The sequence below is a fragment of the Petromyzon marinus genome, chromosome 2 (assembly GCF_048934315.1).
Source record: "Petromyzon marinus isolate PM22_M1 ecotype Great Lakes invasive population chromosome 2, UKy_Petmar_22M1.pri1.0, whole genome shotgun sequence".
Classification (NCBI taxonomy): domain Eukaryota; kingdom Metazoa; phylum Chordata; class Hyperoartia; order Petromyzontiformes; family Petromyzontidae; genus Petromyzon; species Petromyzon marinus.
In genome coordinates this window covers 6849694-6871726 of record NC_133668.1, presented here as the reverse complement: position 1 = coordinate 6871726, position 22033 = coordinate 6849694, and the positions used below count along the sequence as shown (strand labels likewise).

General features: G+C 44.2%; 1 pseudogene; it reads left to right on the top strand.

Annotated features, from left to right (window-relative positions):
• The first annotated feature begins 6336 nt into the window (after positions 1–6336).
• Positions 6337–15410, top strand: LOC142927618 (UDP-glucuronosyltransferase 1A5-like; annotated as a pseudogene).
• Positions 15411–22033: the final 6623 nt, after the last annotated feature.

The window sequence follows — 22033 nt, the reverse complement described above, 5'->3', positions numbered from 1 at the left end:
GCAATGAAGCACCGCAGTTACAAATTAAAAGGTAAGGCACGGGAATTCGAGGCGGTATGGGGCCATCATTTCTCAACAACCCCGTCTAGCACAAGCTACTGAATTGTACCATGGTGTAAACTTGAATTGAGAAGGAATGGCAAGGAAGTGGGGAGGTGGGCTCTAGGTTTCATTGTACCCTCAGTATATCTTACGTGGGTGAGAGCTGATCTCGTCAAGGAGCATAAACCATCACGCGAACTCCGGTCACACTTGCAGAGGCTTTTGGTTAGCCATCAAACAAATATGGTCACTGCATCGCGTGAATTCAGATGCACTTCTGCGGCCGTCTGGAACGCTCTTCTGATTTTAGGAAGCCACTGGAGATATGCACTTGTAAATCTTGATTGAAAACTCATTTCTTTAGACCTGCTTTGTGTTTAGTTTGTTGTCCTTTCCCCCGCACCTCTGATTAGCACGGTTGGCTATGTACGGCGCGAAAGAAGTTCAACATACATAGAGGAGAGTGGGTGTGTGGGTGTGGGTCCATTTTTTCCTTTCTTTTATTTTGTTTGTTATCTTTTTCCTACCCCATGCCCCTATTCCCCACCTTAGTTAGAACTTGCACCTTCTCTATACCTTAATAAGCTCATGTCAGGGAGTGAAGCCAACACAGGGGGCACAATCTCCAGACCTACCAACCCTACTTTGAATATGGGCGTGTCCTTTGTTGTGACTGTATCAAACGGGTTCTATTAAAAAAAGAAAGTGACCCTTCGTTGTGTGAGCCACAGTACAGATTGGTCACTTTAGCCATGAGTACATGGCCACGGCTGCCTGGGTGGTTTCCCTCAGAGTGTAGGCGCTGCTTTCAGGCTGGCAAGGCCGGTGGTGTCTCAATGCCGGTCCGCCAGGCTAGGGGCCAGCGCTTTGGAGGCTGGTATGGGGCAGAAAATTCCTGCTGGAGAGAACTGTGGAGCTGCTATTGGTGTGGATGCAAGATTAATCCAACACAATACACAACATAACAAACACAGCAACAACTACAACACAATATGATAATGTATGAAATAAAACAGAGAAAAAAAACGAATAACAAAATTATGGTATTATTTGGATGATATATGCGCCTCGGCGTGGCCAGGCCACACCCAGGCCACGCCCACCTTCGAGAACCCTCGAGAAGGCTCTGCTTCTGGCCACGTGGCCTCCAAGGTCCCCCCCGGGGCCCCCGGCCCCCACCTTGATCCGGTCACGTGTCCGGCCGGGTTCATACAGATTGCCACGGCCTCACACAACCCCCGTGGTACAGACCGACGGCCTCCTGGCTCCCCGACCCGGCCGTGACGTCATTCCCACATCCACACGTAGTGACGTCATGTGTGTCTACAGACCCACACGGTAGTGACGTTACAAGTCACTACAAAAGTATTTATCTGGCAAGCTACTGTGTGTGTGGTTGTGTGTGTGTGAGAAACGTTTATTTATTTTCCTTCAGTAATCATTGCACTGTTTTCCCCTTGATGTGGCTTGTGTTAGCTGATGTGTGACAAGTAAAGTTTTAAATTTTGATTTAAAGCTTTCGTGACTGCAGTAATTCATATCTTGAATAAACACAAGATCCAGGTCTGTTTCAACACATTACATAAAATCCGTGATCTGGTTCCGTCTGCAAAAGATGTGATTCCGGACATACAGTACCCTGGTGTCTACAAACTAAGTTGTCTCTGTGGTAGAAGTTACATTGGAGAAACCAAACGCCATGTCTCGGACAGCATTCGTGAACACAAAGCAGACCTTAAACACGGTAGGACCAACACCTCGGCCGTGGCAGATCATTGTTCTAATTCAGTAGGCTCACATGACATTGACTTTTCCAAGACAGAGGTTCTTTGTAAGCCATCTGGCTTCCATGAGAGATTCGTTCATGAGGCTATCCACATATACAAGCACAGAGACAATTTCAACCGAGAAGATGTATTCTGGCTTAGCAATCATTGGAAAGATTTGATAAACCATTTCAGGTCTTAATTGATTGTTCACGCTTACAGTGGCTTTCAGACAGCATACATTAATTTTTCGTCTCCCCCCTCCTCTTTTCAGAACATGGATGGACTAGTCCTTCTAAATAAACTGGCAAATCGCTGCGCGTGGCGCAGACGTTTTTTTTTAAATAAATAAATAAATACACCGTTTTAAAATAAATAAATTAATGCAAACCGAAACACCTGATGACGACCGTTTGTGTTATGGTCGAAACGTCGTGAGAATTTTTATTGTTTCATATATATTTTATTATTTTATTGTTTCCTTTCAACGTGACTTTACCGAAAGAGCTAAGAATATGAATTACTGCAGTCGCGAAAGCTTTAAATCAGTACTTTAGAGCAGTGAGGTGTGTGGGGGGCATCATACGTATCGGTGTTCCCTCCTCCACACAGCAGCCAGCCTCTGTCCATGGGGGAGAGTTGCTTGATCGCTCTCAGTGCTGCTCAGTGGACACCTCTCTCCACTGCTGGATGAGCTGCGCGATCACGCTTGTGCTGGTTCGCTGACAGCAGTTTCTCTCCCCTGCTGGATGAGCTGCATCAGCACGCTCCCTCTTTCTGTGTGGAGAACTCGAACGTCACACTAGGTGACGCCTCACTACCCTGCGAGTCTTGCCAACGTCAGTGGGTAGCGACGGGGCCACTTTGGCCTCTGTTCGCCGCCCCCTGCTCCGCAGCTCGCCGGCTGTCGACCTGTTGCTCTCGTTCCCGATTTGAACTGCTCCTGAACCGACTCACTGGTCGAACTCTCTCGCGTCCCGACCTCCTCCGAGTCGAACTGTCTCCCAAGAGTCGACCCCCCGGTCGAACTCTGGTGAGCCGACCCCCTCCGGTCGAATTCTGGTGAGCCAACCCCCCCCCCGGTCGAACTCTGGTGAGCCGACCCCCTCCGGTCGAACTGAGGTTTTAATGCTCAGGATCCTCTTTTTATGCCCAAAAATCTCTTCACTCGGATCCTGCCCACAAGGCGGGGTTTCTTTCGATTTTTGCTGTGTCAGGATTTGTCCGTATGTATCTGCGTCCGTGTGTGTGTCCGTACGTGTGTCAGTGTGTGTCATTGTGTGCATCACCCACGGTATATTCCGTTGTCATACTCCTACCATAAAACCCACAAGTAAAACAATCAAATGTTATAACTTGTCTCGAAGGCGCCTCTCTGTCTGGGTGCACAACCTGGACGGAGCGGCGATATTCCCTCCGACTTTCACCGACGCACAAAGAAATGGTTCAAAAGTTTTAAGTTAACATTTCATTTCATCAGAGTTCCAAAGTTATGATTCTGTATTAATCCAAGGTCTGGATCAGCTTCCCGTTGTGGCGTTTGACTCGTGTTTCCCCGAGCGTATACACACTCCTACCCCGCGCTGCGGGGATACAAAGACGGCCGCGATCTCCCTTTCTCTCCGATCCTGGGTTTAACATCGCCCTTTGCTTACGTTGCAGTTTTGCTGTGCGCTTGCATTTATTTTCCTCTCTACTCTTACTTTAACCCGGCTTATTATTTGTGTATGGGTGGATTAGAGCATTCATGTTGACTTAGGAAAACCTGATTGTTAGGCTTCGGGTCAAGTCATATGGAAATTCTTAAAATATGTAAATACATTTCATATTAAATTAATAGACGGGTGATGGTTACATTGACGTAGCTTGTGGCAGGGTTCAATTGAAGTGGGTGTGAAGATCAATAACTTTAGCCTACCCTGTCGTTAAATTCCGACTTTGAGTTACTTTAATAGTAATGCAGAACCAATTAGCTTTTTTGACTTAACTAGATCTAGGCTAACGCAACCTCCCAGTGACCCTGGCTTTGTGTTTACGTCAGCCCCTTGCAATCCGCTGCGCTCTGCTCTCTATCTGCTCCCTCTGACCCTGGGAGGGCTCTGAACGTCAAAATCGTGTTAGTGGGTCAAGGTCAATATGACCTCCACATGCCATGCTGAGGCCTGGTTTGGTGTTTTTATTCATTATTAAAATAAAAAAAACAATAGAAATATGTATGTATATGTATTGAAAAATTACTTGTTAATATTAATATGGAAAGGGGGGCATATACAACACCACTCAACTTTCTCCAACATATCTAAAACTATTATATTTACGTGTTCAAGTATAGCTATCATAATTAGCGTCATTGTGCAGAATATATGCATCACAATAAGTAAACAGTACATCTTCATACATCTGTGCCTCTTCATAAAACATAAACAAAAATATTTTGAACACATTACATCAGCCATTCTGGCAGTTCATAATTTCAGCCGCATTGGTTTAATGCTAGCAAACTCTGGACCAGTTTCGACAGACAGTGTCTTATCAGCAGTCAGGCTTGCTTGAATTTTGAACTGCCAAATGAAACATGAGGATTTCTCCACAAATCTGGCTGTCACCTGATGATGCTAGTTGTAATTACTGGCGCAACGTCGTACTCAGATTGTAAATGTTGTGAATTTACTCTCCAACACACCGATGTGCTGTACTAGTGTAGTGACTGTGATTGTCACTGTGTGGTGCCGGGCTTACGAAGCCATGGCGGATAATGTGTTGGCATTACGTGTAGCCCGCTTGCTGGACGTAGTACCAGCCCTAGCGGGGCTTGGGCGAGCGCTGGTCAGCGCGGAGGCACCACGTACAGTGTGCGGTGCGGGCTCCCGGTGAGGAAGCGAGAGAGAGTGTCAGCCAGCCAGAGTTACATTGGGGCATGATACGCCGGTTGACTTGCCGACACGTGACCGGATGATATTGGAGGGGGGCCACCAGTAGGGCTGCAGGGCGGTAACGTGGTATAGAAGAGCTCTCGGGGAGACTTCGGGAAAGAGCTCGAGAGATCTAGAAGGTGGGCGGGGCGATGGGCGGCGCCAGCCCCAGCCACAGGCCGATATAACGGGGGCCCCGTGAGGGAATTGGGTTGCTTCGTGTTTCTGGTGATGAAGATCCACGTCAGGTAAAAAGAAGCCTCTAGCCACGCCGTCCGGGACCCAGCTTGTGGTCCGGGCCGGGATAGTGAACCGTGTCTAGTTCTGCCGTAGCGTGGCTAGATGAGCATTCAACACCCAAGTGCACGGTGTGTTATGTTATGTTGATTTATTGAATAAATAGTGTTGCTCCCAAAACAACGTCTGCGACTCAGTTGGACTCACTACACTAGTAACGAAGTGTTGTTTACGTGACTACCCTTACTAATTGGCTGTGTCGGGTGGTGGTGGATTTAATGATACATTTATATTTACGTGATCTAACCCAAAAAAACCTGTATTATGGATGATATAGGTCCCAAAAACCTACGTGTTAAACTGCCAGATGTTGATTATTATAACGCCATCCTTTCTCGAATTCCAGCAAAGCACCTTAAACTACAGCGGTTTCAAAACGACCTGTCACGCACCGACCTCAGCATTAGGTGTAGTCATAAGGCTTCCATGGCTATGCTACATTAGCTGGTACTGGATACCGATCAAATAAAGGACCCAGTACAAAAATCGCTATCAAGGTCTCCTGCCACACCTCTCCACCCTTCTCACTCAAACCACCACAGCAAACCTACGCGTCCTACGGGGTACATCTAACAACTTATTTATTACACCTGTAGAGTTTGTTCGGGGACACGGTCAGAATTGAGTGTAGGGGTCATGAAAATAATAAGGGTCCACCCCGAGAGAAATAACTGAAGAATGGCACTGGCAAGGAAAGGTGGGGGAAATGGGGAATGGGGGATAAACACAGATTGGCACGGAAGAAGGAGAGAAGGGCGTAGGTTAGATAACGTGGTGGAAGACAGAGCCGGAGGGCTCCGGGAAAGAAATGACTGGTCGTCAACAACAGTGTTCGTGCCCTACAAATGTTCTTGTCGATGTTTATGGAACAATAATGTTCCCTTAGCAGGACGACTCGTGTGGACTCGCTTTCACACCCAGAACCAGGGACTGTTTGGCTGAGCGACGTTTTTCCGTAGCTGCACCATCAGCCATCTGGAACTTTTTCCCACTGCACACACGCAGCAACAGCATCCAAGCACCATTCATCCTCAGGAGACAGCTCAAGGCTCTCTCATGTTCATTCCGGCGTATGAAGGACTCCTGGAGTTCTGGTTCCATGCCTCCGAGTTCTCAATATAATATTTTGCTTTCGATTCACGAAATAAGTGCGGGTAAAACATAGTTTTTGAATTATAGGCAAGTATGCTGAAATTATGCACTCCCATGAGGCCTTATGGCTGAATGAATTTGCAAAAAAAATACTTCATGTTGTATGTAGAGGGATAGATTTGAAAGACATAGCTTATAATAATTTAAACAAATTAATCTAGAAAAGCTGACCAGGCCAATGAATAGGCAGTACTCATTTTATTTACACCCTCACCTCTTATTGGAAAATAATTTCAAGCTTGTAGAGTGTTGCGCAATTCAACTGGTTAGAAAGTAGACTTTTTTATCAAGTCAAAGTCCAGCGTTTCTTGTTTGTTAACCAAAGGGAGCACACCTACTGAACGGTGCGCTGTGTAACGTGTTCACAGCGTAGCTGCATTCGTGGTTTTTTGATAGTTTATAACATTTCTGTCACGCTCCTCTTAATTGGACTCATTGCCTTCTCTGCTTCCGAATGAGCACAATTTCTGCAAAGCAGTGTCCCCGAAATCAAGATTTGCTACCTCGTCCGAGCATTTAAGTTACTTTACAGAAAAACAATAAGCAGTAAGTACGAAAAGTATTTTTTGAATATTTAAGCCAAGTACCTGGATTAATGCTGCGTTGTTGTTGGATATATTGTTTATAACAAACAAGAACATTCAGTTATTAAACTGGTGAGGACCCAGCATCTGTTTAGTCTATGACAGATATCTAAAATGTAGTTCTTGTGGGGAGTTGAACATTGTTGGAATGTTTGAATGGGTTATTTTTGTTGTAAACCGTTTTGTTATGATTGCTTCATAGCAGTTATAAATCCGTGTGGTTTTTCTTAGATGAAGGCATTTTCTCAAGTTGGGTCTTCCTGATAAAAATGTTTTATTGCCTCGGCTGCAATCATTTTTCATTTCCAAATTCATCGAGATTATTGCACATCATTTATACACTATAATAATATGTTTACATTGGATCTACTAACGTGGTGCTAACGTTAAAAAAACCACCACTTTTTCATATTTTCTTGCTGTGGTTTTCACACCTGATGATGATTGCTTGTGTTGCAGTCGAAACGTCGTGAGAATTTTAGTGTTTTATATTTTTATTATTTTATTGTTTCCCTTCTACGTGACTTTACCGAAAGAACCAAGAATATGAATCCCTGCAGTCACGAAAGCTTGAAATCAAAAGTATATAGGCCGTTAAGATGTATCGTTGCACCCTTTAAGTTGCTGTTCCAACAGTACGTACAAGTGCTAGAAGTTCGCTTTTTGTCTACATGTCATTATCCTCGGACCAGATTCTCCATTGTAGTAACTGTAGTTGATGGTCTGAATTTGATTCAGCATGTTATTTGACCAAATTCCAGCACATGAGAATTAAAATTTCGGTTAGACTGTCATGCGATTACCATTACGCTCGTATGCAGAGCGGATGGATAAAGTGCTGTCCCCTATTCTGCGCACCAGTGGTCACTTAAACATATCTCAGGCGTAGCTCTGTGATAGTTGCTTCTGCAGGCCATTCTCTAACAAAGGCTTGCACTTCTCCGTAAGATCTCCGAATGTACTCTTCACCTGACGGCATGAAGCCGATATCAAAATCAGCATAAAACTGTTTGGGAAAATCTATTCTTTTGTCATGGTTGAAAGAGCAGACTACAATTGGAAATGTGGCTCTTGCAAAAGCATAGAATTTCGCATGAAATAACGCGAGGATATATGGCATGACTAATCTTTTTTGAGACCCTTGTGCAATACTCAACTGCATGTGTAACACTAATGGCCTTCATCCTCTGCACTTCATGAATGTCTAAATTGTTTTAAAATATCACATTTAAAATGTATGTTGCAAAAAATATGCCATCATGATATGTTATATTTTACAGAATTAATTCATAAAACTGCAATGGATACTATATTTTGGAAATTTGAACAAAAAACACATAAATTTCGATTTAAAGCTTTCGTGACTGCAATGATTCATCTTCTTTGGTTCTTTCGGTAAAGTCACGTAGAATGAGAATAAAATAATAAATTGATAAAATAAAATAACACAATAATATTCTGTCCTACCAGACAGTCTCGCTCCCTTCACCTGATGAAGGCCGCTTGTGTTGTGGCCGAAACGTCGTGAGAATATTATTGTGTTATTTTATTTTATCAATTTATTATTTTATTCTCATTCTACGTGACTTTACCGAAAGAACCAAAGAAGAAAAAACACATACTTTGAATATCAATAAATATAATGTATACTGTTTCAAGATAAGAAATGCAGTTCTCTCATATATATTCAGTTGTCTTTAAACAAATCCATCATAGCCGAATAAATTATATCTGAATTTTATTCTGAGCTTTTGAATCCTTAACTGAATCAGATGAACACAAATCTTTATCAATGGAATTTTAAAAAGTGCAAAAAAAACCCGAAATGGCAATGCACAAACTTGTATTCGTATTTGCAGAGGACATAACTTTGAATATGTTAATTATAATTTGTTTATATAATGTAGGAATCTAATGTGATAACTCGTATCGGCTTCAAAGACACGCAGAAAGTAAAAAATAGCTGCAAAATGACAAATCATAACATCCATAATGAATATTTTATAATGCTTGGTTCTGACATGTCATGCTACACATCGCTTAATTTTTAACTAAATATTAACTTTGATTAATTCAATCTTGATTTGAAGCTTTCGTGACTGCAGGAATCCATACTTTTTGGTTCTTTCGGTAAAGTCACGTAGGTAGAAAAAAATAATAAATCACGACGTTTCGATCGCAACGCAAGCGGCCGTCTTCACCTGAAGTCGTTGTTGTCACCTGAAGACGGTCGCTTGTTGTTGCGATCGAAACGTCGTGATCTATTATTATTATTTTATACCTACGTGACTTTACCGAAAGGACCAAAGAGTTTTGATTCATTCATTATGTTGCCAACATCTGTTATTTTACCACAGATGGTCAGTTTACATTTGTAAAGGCATAACATTCTGGAAAAAAGGAAAAAACTTACAATGGTGATTTTTGTATGTATAAATTAGGGAGCCATTACAAATTTTGTCTGTTGTTCAAGTTAATATTTTACATAGTTACAATACGTTATCCATATAGCATATAGATAAACGTCCAACAACTCAATCTTGCGCAACCTGTCTCGTTAGAAAGACAGAAAGAGACCAATATAAGATAAACTATTGTCCATAGGTGATAAAATGCAAAATTGCCACGTAGCAATCCAGTTCCAAATCGTTTTTTGTGAAACATTACGTAAATTGTTAATGAAATAAAGATTCACTGCCAATTTTTCACAAAGAATTTACACAACAGTATATACTATTATCTGTACTCCTTAACTTGTAGACCTTTTGTTTCGTGTCTACATATAGCATTCCAATAAGTAGTGTGTGTGTGTGTGTGATTGCCTCGTGTTTAAATGTGTAATATAAATGTCATGTATGTAATGCGCGTTGTGGAACTGTGTACCACAGATTTAGGCTTAAAACACTAAATTTACAGGCTGTACATCTCTGCCCAAAAATGCATACGATTTGGAACGCAGATTTGGATTTATAAACTCTGAGAAAACTGCTCTCTGAGAAAAGTGCCACAGAAAATCTAATTAAAATCAAAATTTGGCTTCATCCTATCTGTAGTCCTTAAAGTTATCACAATTTCTACCTTAAATATTAACCAATGAAAAAAACAAATAAGACAATAGCTAAACCACGACTGTATTTCGATCAATTGTGTATTGTTTTTGCCAGGCCATGCGGTGGTGTTTCAGCTTTGCTCAAACCCTCGCCTTCATGCACATGGCCGTGGGCCAGGAGAAATCTGACGGTGACCGTGCTGTGGGTGGCATGCTGGTGTACCCAACTGATGGCAGCCACTGGATGAGCCTGCGTGACCTGTCCCTCGCCGTGTCTCGGCGTGGTCACAGAGTGGTCGTGGCATTGCCCGCGACCGGTAATCTGATGGTGGGGGAGACGCCTGGGCTAGACTCGGAGACCTTCCCTGTGCCCCTTGTTGATAAACATAACTTGTTAGACACGTTTTTACGAGAAGTGGTATTTAGAGAAACGGATGGCGTTACAGAATTCACCTTTAAGAGCTTGGAGAGCATGAATAAGAGGTGTGCAGTAATGTGTGACAGCTTACTCGGCAATGTTGCTGTGATGCAGCGACTTCGTGCCCATAACTTCGAGGTTCTTCTCGCTGACCCAATTGATCCATGTGGAGCAATTTTAGCTGATGCACTGGGGCTCCCGTCAATATTTCTTATGCGTGGTATTCCATGCAATATCGACTTAAAAGCTGCCCACTGCCCAGCACCATCGTCGTACGTTCCCCAAAGTATGTCAGGCTTCACATGAGTTTCACCGAGCGGGTCACCAACATGTTTATGGGTTTAAAGCAGGATCACCTGTGTATTGACTTCCTTCTGAAACGCTTTGATGAGCTGGCCAGGCGCCATCTGGGTCGGGACGTCACGGCCATGGAGCTGCTTAGCAATGCGTCCATCTGGCTGCACCGGACAGACTTTGTCTTTGACTATCCCCGCCCGACTATGCCCAACATGGTGAACGTCGGAGGTATGACATCCGATGATGCGAGACCTCTTCCACAGGTAAAAAGTTACTGTCAATTTGCACTCTTTACCTGCATTTGTTGAAACTATTAAGAATTAGAATTATGATGTTCTGATGATATGGATAACATAACTTAAATAACTTTGGGCACAGCTTGAAGGGTTAATTTTCTGAAGATAAAAAAAAATACGTGGTGAGGGAAAGACGAATATTTAATTAATTCTAGCTCATGCTAGCCAAACTGGGTTTAGCATTTAAACCTGCATGTAAATGTAATGTGATGACAGGTGTATATAATACAACTTGTTTTAATTACATTTTTACACACTGGAGAATATGATTTGACACCCCGATGGCCAATGCAAAACGCCTAATTAATCCATTTGGGCGCGTTTTTATTCTGCAGGATTTAGAGGAGTTTATGCAGAGTTCTGAGGAGCATGGTGTGGTCGTGGTGTCATTTGGATCCATAGTGTCGGCCATTCCTTATAGAATAGCAAACGTTCTTGCAGAGGGCCTGGGCAGAATCCCACAAAAGGTAATAAGGAAATTACGCATCACATGTACAGTAGATATCTGAAGTAATATGTGGTCCTCTCTCGTGGCTTCTAAACATATGAATCCAACTCCACTTTGACAAAATACATGTTGCATGATTTATGATACCTTGTGCAATCTATATAGAAAAGTAATCTTTGTTCGAACTGCTTTTTGTGTTTAGTGTGTTGTCCTTCCCCCACACAACCGATCAGTGCGGGTGGCTACGTACGGTTGCAAAAGAAGTTCAACATGCATACATATATGTCAGTATTTTTTTTACTGATGGCTGTTGGAAGATGGTGGCATAAATGTCTCTCTCAGGGTCTGGAAAATAAATATAACCGTTTCTGTTACATATTGTATGGAAGGAGTTGATGCAGAACACGAGCGAAATCCCAAGGGGGCCTTCAGCCACATGCAGTGGTCACCCACGCGTTCTGTTCGGCACAACACTTAGGAAACAAATACAATTTTATACAACTCGGCGGCTCAGAGGTCAGAAGAAGCATTGCCTCAAATAATGTATAACTCAATCCTAAAACAATTGCTTTATTGCCTTAATTATAATGCAATTCAGATAATAATTTATGTTGAGCTGTGTAATATGTAACCTATGGTGCAAACCAGTCTACACATTACGATTTCCTGAGTTACTTTTAAAGTTATCTTTTTATGCGTTTTTTTTTGTAATACTATGTTTGGCTCTTAGCCACAGCATTTGCATCAGGGGGACATGGGCTGGCCTTACCAGCCAGCCACACACATTATTAATACGCAAGACTGTCAGATATATCTGTCTGCTGGCCAGATCCCGTATGGGTATGGTTTGCTGACATTCCATCGAGGTGAAAGATGCAGAGTAGTCCACCAGAGTGTTGACATACGTCCCGTAATTGTGTATAGCCTAGAGAGCACACATGGACAGAGAATTTCAATATAACTATGATTTTAAAAAATCTCCTACCTTCTCACCCATCGTCTTTCCTTACTCTTGCAGCAGTGGATCAAGCTCAACCGGTATGCAATGCTTTTTAAACATATGCACACTGAATATAGTTAGGTCCGTTTATGAAATGGAACGTATTTGGGTCAATTGGGCGAGTACACGGAAAGATGATAGTTTCCTCATCATTATCATGATCACCACGATCCATGGGCAGATCGTCCGTACGTGTCCACTGCATATTTCGATAGCTTCTTACCCATCACCAATAATCATAAAGGATGTGTATGTTCTGTGTTACCATGTAAGTTGATTACATGGAAGAAGATCCTGTGACGTGACAACTAGTGTCTCGTTTATTGGTGAATATTCTGTCGATTAATTTGTGCTTTACTCCAAAGGTTATATGGCGCTATGAAGGACCAACTCTCGAAAATCTCTCGAACAACACAAAAGTGATGTCATGGTTACCACAGAGGGACCTCTTAGGTGCGTGTTGCAATATCTGTATTCAGCTTTTGTCTAATTGCATCCGTCAGTGTCGGCTCCGAGTGCCAAGGTACACAGCCAACGTGTATCAGCACTTCCTCTGAGCACTGCACATGTTCACATGCTATTCCCCATTCTGAGCTGTGTCTACTCCTTGATGTCATCCCACCATGTTCATCTACACATTTATCTTGCCCTTTTGCCTGAGATTTTCCCAAGAAGAAGGCAGTCATAGGACTCCATGTGAGCCTCGCATTAATTGTCCGCAGCATGCCACCTTCCTCTGGCTAAATCCACCAACATCATTTGGCATCACCGTTATTGTTAACACTTCTTTGTTCATCGTTTCTCGTCCTACATCCTGTTGCCAATGTCCTTCTATGAAAGGGCACATTTCAAAACGTGTCTTTCCTCCGAACGGTGCCCTTTCAAGTGTCCAGCTCTCGTATTCATACGGTCCTATCGACCACACGGAGCACTTGAGGCATTGAGGCCAAGCGTTCATGCTCAGTTCTCAGTCGGTGAGCATGGTCGGCTGTTGAAGGCTGCCTTTGCCATTTACATTCTCTTAATATTCTCTTTTGGTACCAACGTCCACATTCCGGAAATGTTCTGCATGCAGTTACCTCCGTTTTTCAATAGAGATCGCAATACATCTATCATAACAATACGCATGCTGCATTTTCAATTTTCAACGTTTTACATTTATTTTGGTTAAGTTTAATTCATTACATTTTATATTAGCTTTTGCTTTTCAGTTAGTTTTTTCTTCTCTTCAGAATAAAGTATTACTATTTTTAGTTCCACTTGCAGTTTTTGAGGATATTTTATTTTTGGACAGCCTCAATAAGAAATATACAGTAGTATAAGCTAGAGGAATGCCCTGGCCATGTCAAAGCACGAGACGGTTACTACTCCGTGTAGCTATAGCTCAGAGCATCCAACTCGAACGTCAGGTGTGGTTACAGCTCCGAATCACACTTAAGCTCACGTGCCATCACAAACTGAGAAAAAGGGTTTGTATAACATCTAAAATCATGATTTTGACCAAAGCCACTGTATGTTCCAGTTCCAAAGCTATGTAACACGCACAACATAAATGAACAAAGCGTTCAAAGAAGCATCCAAATGTGTGTTGTATGTTTTACTTCTTTCGCACCGTACATCGCCAACCGTGCTAATCGAAGGTTGTCCCTGTCTGGCTGTGATGGTGCCGGTGGATGACAGCCCACGCTAAGACTCGTGTATTCGTGACGCACGGGGGATCGCACGGCATCTTCGAGGCCATCTGCTACGGCGTCCCCATGCTCGGCCTGCCACTCTTCGGGGACCAGTTCGAAAACTTGGCTCGCATGCAAAGCAAGGGTGCCGCACTGGTGCTCAACATTCACTCCCTCGACGCTGGCTCTCTCGCCTCGTCCATCTCCACAATCGCCACACACAAGAGGTACGGTGGTGGGTCGGTGCGTCTCAAGCGATTGGCTAATAATATTGCACCGGTGGGGAGCTTGTGTAGAAAAAGCGTGCAGTTCCATAGCACTCTGCCATTCCACGCTCTTATATTTTCTAAACGTGTTTTGAAGTTTGCATTGTCGCATACAAATAGTGTCAGTGACATATATGATGTTGGCTAACTATCAGGGTTTAAACTTGGAATAAATTATGCATTTTTTTGTTGTTATAAAATGTATCACCAGCCACGTGAATAGGCGATTCAAAGCATGCACCAAAACTGTCACGTTTAACAAGTGTCCATAAACGTACATTTTGTTCAACCTGTGGCAGCGGACCACTCTCTCAGTGTGACAGCAGTTGCTGGGTGGGTCTTTACCGTCATGCGAATTGGATGATACTGCAGCCTTTGCCGTGTCTGATTTTCTTAGCAGCTACAAGGAGAAGGCATCACTGCTCTCGCGTCTGCACCACGATCACCCGCAGAAGCCCATGGACAGGGCAGTGTTCTGGGTGGAGTTTGTGATGCGGCACGGTGCGGAGCACCTGCGAGTGGCGGCTCACCACCTCACCTGGTACCAGGAGGCCGGCTTTGATGTGGCGGCGTTTCTGCTGGCAGCCATAGTCCTGGTGACAAGCGTGTTCATTGCGCTCATCACGATCTGCTGTCGCTGGCTATGTAGGGCCAAACATCGTAACGCCACTGTAAGCAAAGAAATGGCAGCCTCTAAAAAACACAAGTAATTGTTATGTTTAATCCGATTTTTTAAACAGCCACGCATGCTTAATTCGGACAGTGGGGCAGCTTTTTGGAAAATTCCCTTCAAACCATTTAATAGAGAATGCTCTTTTGGAAAAATGATACGAGATGATTTGCTGATTAAAATTTAAGGTTGTGATTTGACTTTTTATTTTAAAGAAAGTTATACAAAACTTAAGACGATTTGTATAAAGTCAATTGAGTGGTCGCAAAGCATAATACCAGTGGCCCTGTTAATCAGGTGATAACATTGCCCAGATCAGACATGGTCACACCAGAACAATAACGATTGACCCTTTAATGAAGGATAAGCAGACAATAGTCTCCTTCATATAGCTGTCTCTCCACAAAAAAAAAATAGAGGAGAAAGTATTGTCTTGAATGAAACATTGTCTGCTTTTCTATTTTGTTACTTTAATTCCCCACACCAACGTGAATGATTGTTTTGTCTTCAATAAAGGGGCCTTCACAGCCAATGCCGTTACTCGATTGTGCACGTGAAAACACGATCCTTGCACCTGAGATCATCGTGACATCGCACCTTTGATTTGTTTCACACACAGGAACACACGTGGAGCAATAATCGGAGGATTTAGAAAATGCATGCGAATCAAACCTTCCCGTTACATTTTATACACTAAAGAAAGCATTGGGGCCCGGAAAACTAAAGGGAGTATCCAAGTCACAGTATACTGTACTCCAAGCCTTAAATGTTTGTTGCGAGGAAATCTATCCGAGTCAATTAGAAGGACCGTTAGCCTCCCTCGTGGAAACACCGGACCCATATGCCCTGACCGCAATGAAGCACCGCAGTTACAAATTAAAAGGTAAGGCACGGGAATTCGAGGCGGTATGGGGCCATCATTTCTCAACAACCCCGTCTAGCACAAGCTACTGAATTGTACCATGGTGTAAACTTGAATTGAGAAGGAATGGCGAGGAAGTGGGGAGGTGGGCTCTAGGTTTCATTGTACCCTCAGTATATCTTACGTGGGTGAGAGCTGATCTCGTCAAGGAGCATAAACCATCACGCGAACTCCGGTCACACTTGCAGAGGCTTTTGGTTAGCCATCAAACAAATATGGTCACTGCATCGCGTGAATTCAGATGCACTTCTGCGGCCGTCTGGAACGCTCTTCTGATTTTAGGAAGCCACTGGAGATATGCACTTGTAAATCTTGATTGAAAACTCATTTCTTTAGACCTGCTTTGTGTTTAGTTTGTTGTCCTTTCCCCCGCACCTCTGATTAGCACGGTTGGCTATGTACGGCGCGAAAGAAGTTCAACATACATAGAGGAGAGTGGGTGTGTGGGTGTGGGTCCATTTTTTCCTTTCTTTTATTTTGTTTGTTATCTTTTTCCTACCCCATGCCCCTATTCCCCACCTTAGTTAGAACTTGCACCTTCTCTATACCTTAATAAGCTCATGTCAGGGAGTGAAGCCAACACAGGGGGCACAATCTCCAGACCTACCAACCCTACTTTGAATATGGGCGTGTCCTTTGTTGTGACTGTATCAAACGGGTTCTATTAAAAAAAGAAAGTGACCCTTCGTTGTGTGAGCCACAGTACAGATTGGTCACTTTAGCCATGAGTACATGGCCACGGCTGCCTGGGTGGTTTCCCTCAGAGTGTAGGCGCTGCTTTCAGGCTGGCAAGGCCGGTGGTGTCTCAATGCCGGTCCGCCAGGCTAGGGGCCAGCGCTTTGGAGGCTGGTATGGGGCAGAAAATTCCTGCTGGAGAGAACTGTGGAGCTGCTATTGGTGTGGATGCAAGATTAATCCAACACAATACACAACATAACAAACACAGCAACAACTACAACACAATATGATAATGTATGAAATAAAACAGAGAAAAAAAACGAATAACAAAATTATGGTATTATTTGGATGATATATGCGCCTCGGCGTGGCCAGGCCACACCCAGGCCACGCCCACCTTCGAGAACCCTCGAGAAGGCTCTGCTTCTGGCCACGTGGCCTCCAAGGTCCCCCCCGGGGCCCCCGGCCCCCACCTTGATCCGGTCACGTGTCCGGCCGGGTTCATACAGATTGCCACGGCCTCACACAACCCCCGTGGTACAGACCGACGGCCTCCTGGCTCCCCGACCCGGCCGTGACGTCATTCCCACATCCACACGTAGTGACGTCATGTGTGTCTACAGACCCACACGGTAGTGACGTTACAAGTCACTACAAAAGTATTTATCTGGCAAGCTACTGTGTGTGTGGTTGTGTGTGTGTGAGAAACGTTTATTTATTTTCCTTCAGTAATCATTGCACTGTTTTCCCCTTGATGTGGCTTGTGTTAGCTGATGTGTGACAAGTAAAGTTTTAAATTTTGATTTAAAGCTTTCGTGACTGCAGTAATTCATATCTTGAATAAACACAAGATCCAGGTCTGTTTCAACACATTACATAAAATCCGTGATCTGGTTCCGTCTGCAAAAGATGTGATTCCGGACATACAGTACCCTGGTGTCTACAAACTAAGTTGTCTCTGTGGTAGAAGTTACATTGGAGAAACCAAACGCCATGTCTCGGACAGCATTCGTGAACACAAAGCAGACCTTAAACACGGTAGGACCAACACCTCGGCCGTGGCAGATCATTGTTCTAATTCAGTAGGCTCACATGACATTGACTTTTCCAAGACAGAGGTTCTTTGTAAGCCATCTGGCTTCCATGAGAGATTCGTTCATGAGGCTATCCACATATACAAGCACAGAGACAATTTCAACCGAGAAGATGTATTCTGGCTTAGCAATCATTGGAAAGATTTGATAAACCATTTCAGGTCTTAATTGATTGTTCACGCTTACAGTGGCTTTCAGACAGCATACATTAATTTTTCGTCTCCCCCCTCCTCTTTTCAGAACATGGATGGACTAGTCCTTCTAAATAAACTGGCAAATCGCTGCGCGTGGCGCAGACGTTTTTTTTTTAAATAAATAAATAAATACACCGTTTTAAAATAAATAAATTAATGCAAACCGAAACACCTGATGACGACCGTTTGTGTTATGGTCGAAACGTCGTGAGAATTTGTATTGTTTCATATATATTTTATTATTTTATTGTTTCCTTTCAACGTGACTTTACCGAAAGAGCTAAGAATATGAATTACTGCAGTCGCGAAAGCTTTAAATCAGTACTTTAGAGCAGTGAGGTGCGTGGGGGGCATCATACGTATCGGTGTTCCCTCCTCCACACAGCAGCCAGCCTCTGTCCATGGGGGAGAGTTGCTTGATCGCTCTCAGTGCTGCTCAGTGGACACCTCTCTCCACTGCTGGATGAGCTGCGCGATCACGCTTGTGCTGGTTCACTGACAGCAGTTTCTCTCCCCTGCTGGATGAGCTGCATCAGCACGCTCCCTCTTTCTGTGTGGAGAACTCGAACGTCACACTAGGTGAAGCCTCACTACCCTGCGAGTCTTGCCAACGTCAGTGGGTAGCGACGGGGCCACTTTGGCCTCTGTTCGCCGCCCCCTGCTCCGCAGCTCGCCGGCTGTCGACCTGTTGCTCTCGTTCCCGATTTGAACTGATCCTGAACCGACTCACTGGTCGAACTCTCTCGCGTCCCGACCTCCTCCGAGTCGAACTGTCTCCCAAGAGTCGACCCCCCGGTCGAACTCTGGTGAGCCGACCCCCTCCGGTCGAATTCTGGTGAGCCAACCCCCCCCCCGGTCGAACTCTGGTGAGCCGACCCCCTCCGGTCGAACTGAGGTTTTAATGCTCAGGATCCTCTTTTTATGCCCAAAAATCTCTTCACTCGGATCCTGCCCACAAGGCGGGGTTTCTTTCGATTTTTGCTGTGTCAGGATTTGTCCGTATGTATCTGCGTCCGTGTGTGTGTCCGTACGTGTGTCAGTGTGTGTCATTGTGTGCATCACCCACGGTATATTCCGTTGTCATACTCCTACCATAAAACCCACAAGTAAAACAATCAAATGTTATAACTTGTCTCGAAGGCGCCTCTCTGTCTGGGTGCACAACCTGGACGGAGCGGCGATATTCCCTCCGACTTTCACCGACGCACAAAGAAATGGTTCAAAAGTTTTAAGTTAACATTTCATTTCATCAGAGTTCCAAAGTTATGATTCTGTATTAATCCAAGGTCTGGATCAGCTTCCCGTTGTGGCGTTTGACTCGTGTTTCCCCGAGCGTATACACACTCCTACCCCGCGCTGCGGGGATACAAAGAGGGCCGCGATCTCCCTTTCTCTCCGATCCTGGGTTTAACATCGCCCTTTGCTTACGTTGCAGTTTTGCTGTGCGCTTGCATTTATTTTCCTCTCTACTCTTACTTTAACCCGGCTTATTATTTGTGTATGGGTGGATTAGAGCATTCATGTTGACTTAGGAAAACCTGATTGTTAGGCTTCGGGTCAAGTCATATGGAAATTCTTAAAATATGTAAATACATTTCATATTAAATTAATAGACGGGTGATGGTTACATTGACGTAGCTTGTGGCAGGGTTCAATTGAAGTGGGTGTGAAGATCAATAACTTTAGCCTACCCTGTCGTTAAATTCCGACTTTGAGTTACTTTAATAGTAATGCAGAACCAATTAGCTTTTTTGACTTAACTAGATCTAGGCTAACGCAACCTCCCAGTGACCCTGGCTTTGTGTTTACGTCAGCCCCTTGCAATCCGCTGCGCTCTGCTCTCTATCTGCTCCCTCTGACCCTGGGAGGGCTCTGAACGTCAAAATCGTGTTAGTGGGTCAAGGTCAATATGACCTCCACATGCCATGCTGAGGCCTGGTTTGGTGTTTTTATTCATTATTAAAATAAAAAAAAACAATAGAAATATGTATGTATATGTATTGAAAAATTACTTGTTAATATTAATATGGAAAGGGGGGCATATACAACACCACTCAACTTTCTCCAACATATCTAAAACTATTATATTTACGTGTTCAAGTATAGCTATCATAATTAGCGTCATTGTGCAGAATATATGCATCACAATAAGTAAACAGTACATCTTCATACATCTGTGCCTCTTCATAAAACATAAACAAAAATATTTTGAACACATTACATCAGCCATTCTGGCAGTTCATAATTTCAGCCGCATTGGTTTAATGCTAGCAAACTCTGGACCAGTTTCGACAGACAGTGTCTTATCAGCAGTCAGGCTTGCTTGAATTTTGAACTGCCAAATGAAACATGAGGATTTCTCCACAAATCTGGCTGTCACCTGATGATGCTAGTTGTAATTACTGGCGCAACGTCGTACTCAGATTGTAAATGTTGTGAATTTACTCTCCAACACACCGATGTGCTGTACTAGTGTAGTGACTGTGATTGTCACTGTGTGGTGCCGGGCTTACGAAGCCATGGCGGATAATGTGTTGGCATTACGTGTAGCCCGCTTGCTGGACGTAGTACCAGCCCTAGCGGGGCTTGGGCGAGCGCTGGTCAGCGCGGAGGCACCACGTACAGTGTGCGGTGCGGGCTCCCGGTGAGGAAGCGAGAGAGAGTGTCAGCCAGCCAGAGTTACATTGGGGCATGATACGCCGGTTGACTTGCCGACACGTGACCGGATGATATTGGAGGGGGGCCACCAGTAGGGCTGCAGGGCGGTAACGTGGTATAGAAGAGCTCTCGGGGAGACTTCGGGAAAGAGCTCGAGAGATCTAGAAGGTGGGCGGGGCGATGGGCGGCGCCAGCCCCAGCCACAGGCCGATATAACGGGGGCCCCGTGAGGGAATTGGGTTGCTTCGTGTTGCTGGTGATGAAGATCCACGTCAGGTAAAAAGAAGCCTCTAGCCACGCCGTCCGGGACCCAGCTTGTGGTCCGGGCCGGGATAGTGAACCGTGTCTAGTTCTGCCGTAGCGTGGCTAGATGAGCATTCAACACCCAAGTGCACGGTGTGTTATGTTATGTTGATTTATTGAATAAATAGTGTTGCTCCCAAAACAACGTCTGCGACTCAGTTGGACTCACTACACTAGTAACGAAGTGTTGTTTACGTGACTACCCTTACTAATTGGCTGTGTCGGGTGGTGGTGGATTTAATGATACATTTATATTTACGTGATCTAACCCAAAAAAAACCTGTATTATGGATGATATAGGTCCCAAAAACCTACGTGTTAAACTGCCAGATGTTGATTATTATAACGCCATCCTTTCTCGAATTCCAGCAAAGCACCTTAAACTACAGCGGTTTCAAAACGACCTGTCACGCACCGACCTCAGCATTAGGTGTAGTCATAAGGCTTCCATGGCTATGCTACATTAGCTGGCACTGGATACCGATCAAATAAAGGACCCAGTACAAAAATCGCTATCAAGGTCTCCTGCCACACCTCTCCACCCTTCTCACTCAAACCACCACAGCAAACCTACGCGTCCTACGGGGTACATCTAACAACTTATTTATTACACCTGTAGAGTTTGTTCGGGGACACGGTCAGAATTGAGTGTAGGGGTCATGAAAATAATAAGGGTCCACCCCGAGAGAAATAACTGAAGAATGGCACTGGCAAGGAAAGGTGGGGGAAATGGGGAATGGGGGATAAACACAGATTGGCACGGAAGAAGGAGAGAAGGGCGTAGGTTAGATAACGTGGTGGAAGACAGAGCCGGAGGGCTCCGGGAAAGAAATGACTGGTCGTCAACAACAGTGTTCGTGCCCTACAAATGTTCTTGTCGATGTTTATGGAACAATAATGTTCCCTTAGCAGGACGACTCGTGTGGACTCGCTTTCACACCCAGAACCAGGGACTGTTTGGCTGAGCGACGTTTTTCCGTAGCTGCACCATCAGCCATCTGGAACTTTTTCCCACTGCACACACGCAGCAACAGCATCCAAGCACCATTCATCCTCAGGAGACAGCTCAAGGCTCTCTCATGTTCATTCCGGCGTATGAAGGACTCCTGGAGTTCTGGTTCCATGCCTCCGAGTTCTCAATATAATATTTTGCTTTCGATTCACGAAATAAGTGCGGGTAAAACATAGTTTTTGAATTATAGGCAAGTATGCTGAAATTATGCACTCCCATGAGGCCTTATGGCTGAATGAATTTGCAAAAAAAATACTTCATGTTGTATGTAGAGGGATAGATTTGAAAGACATAGCTTATAA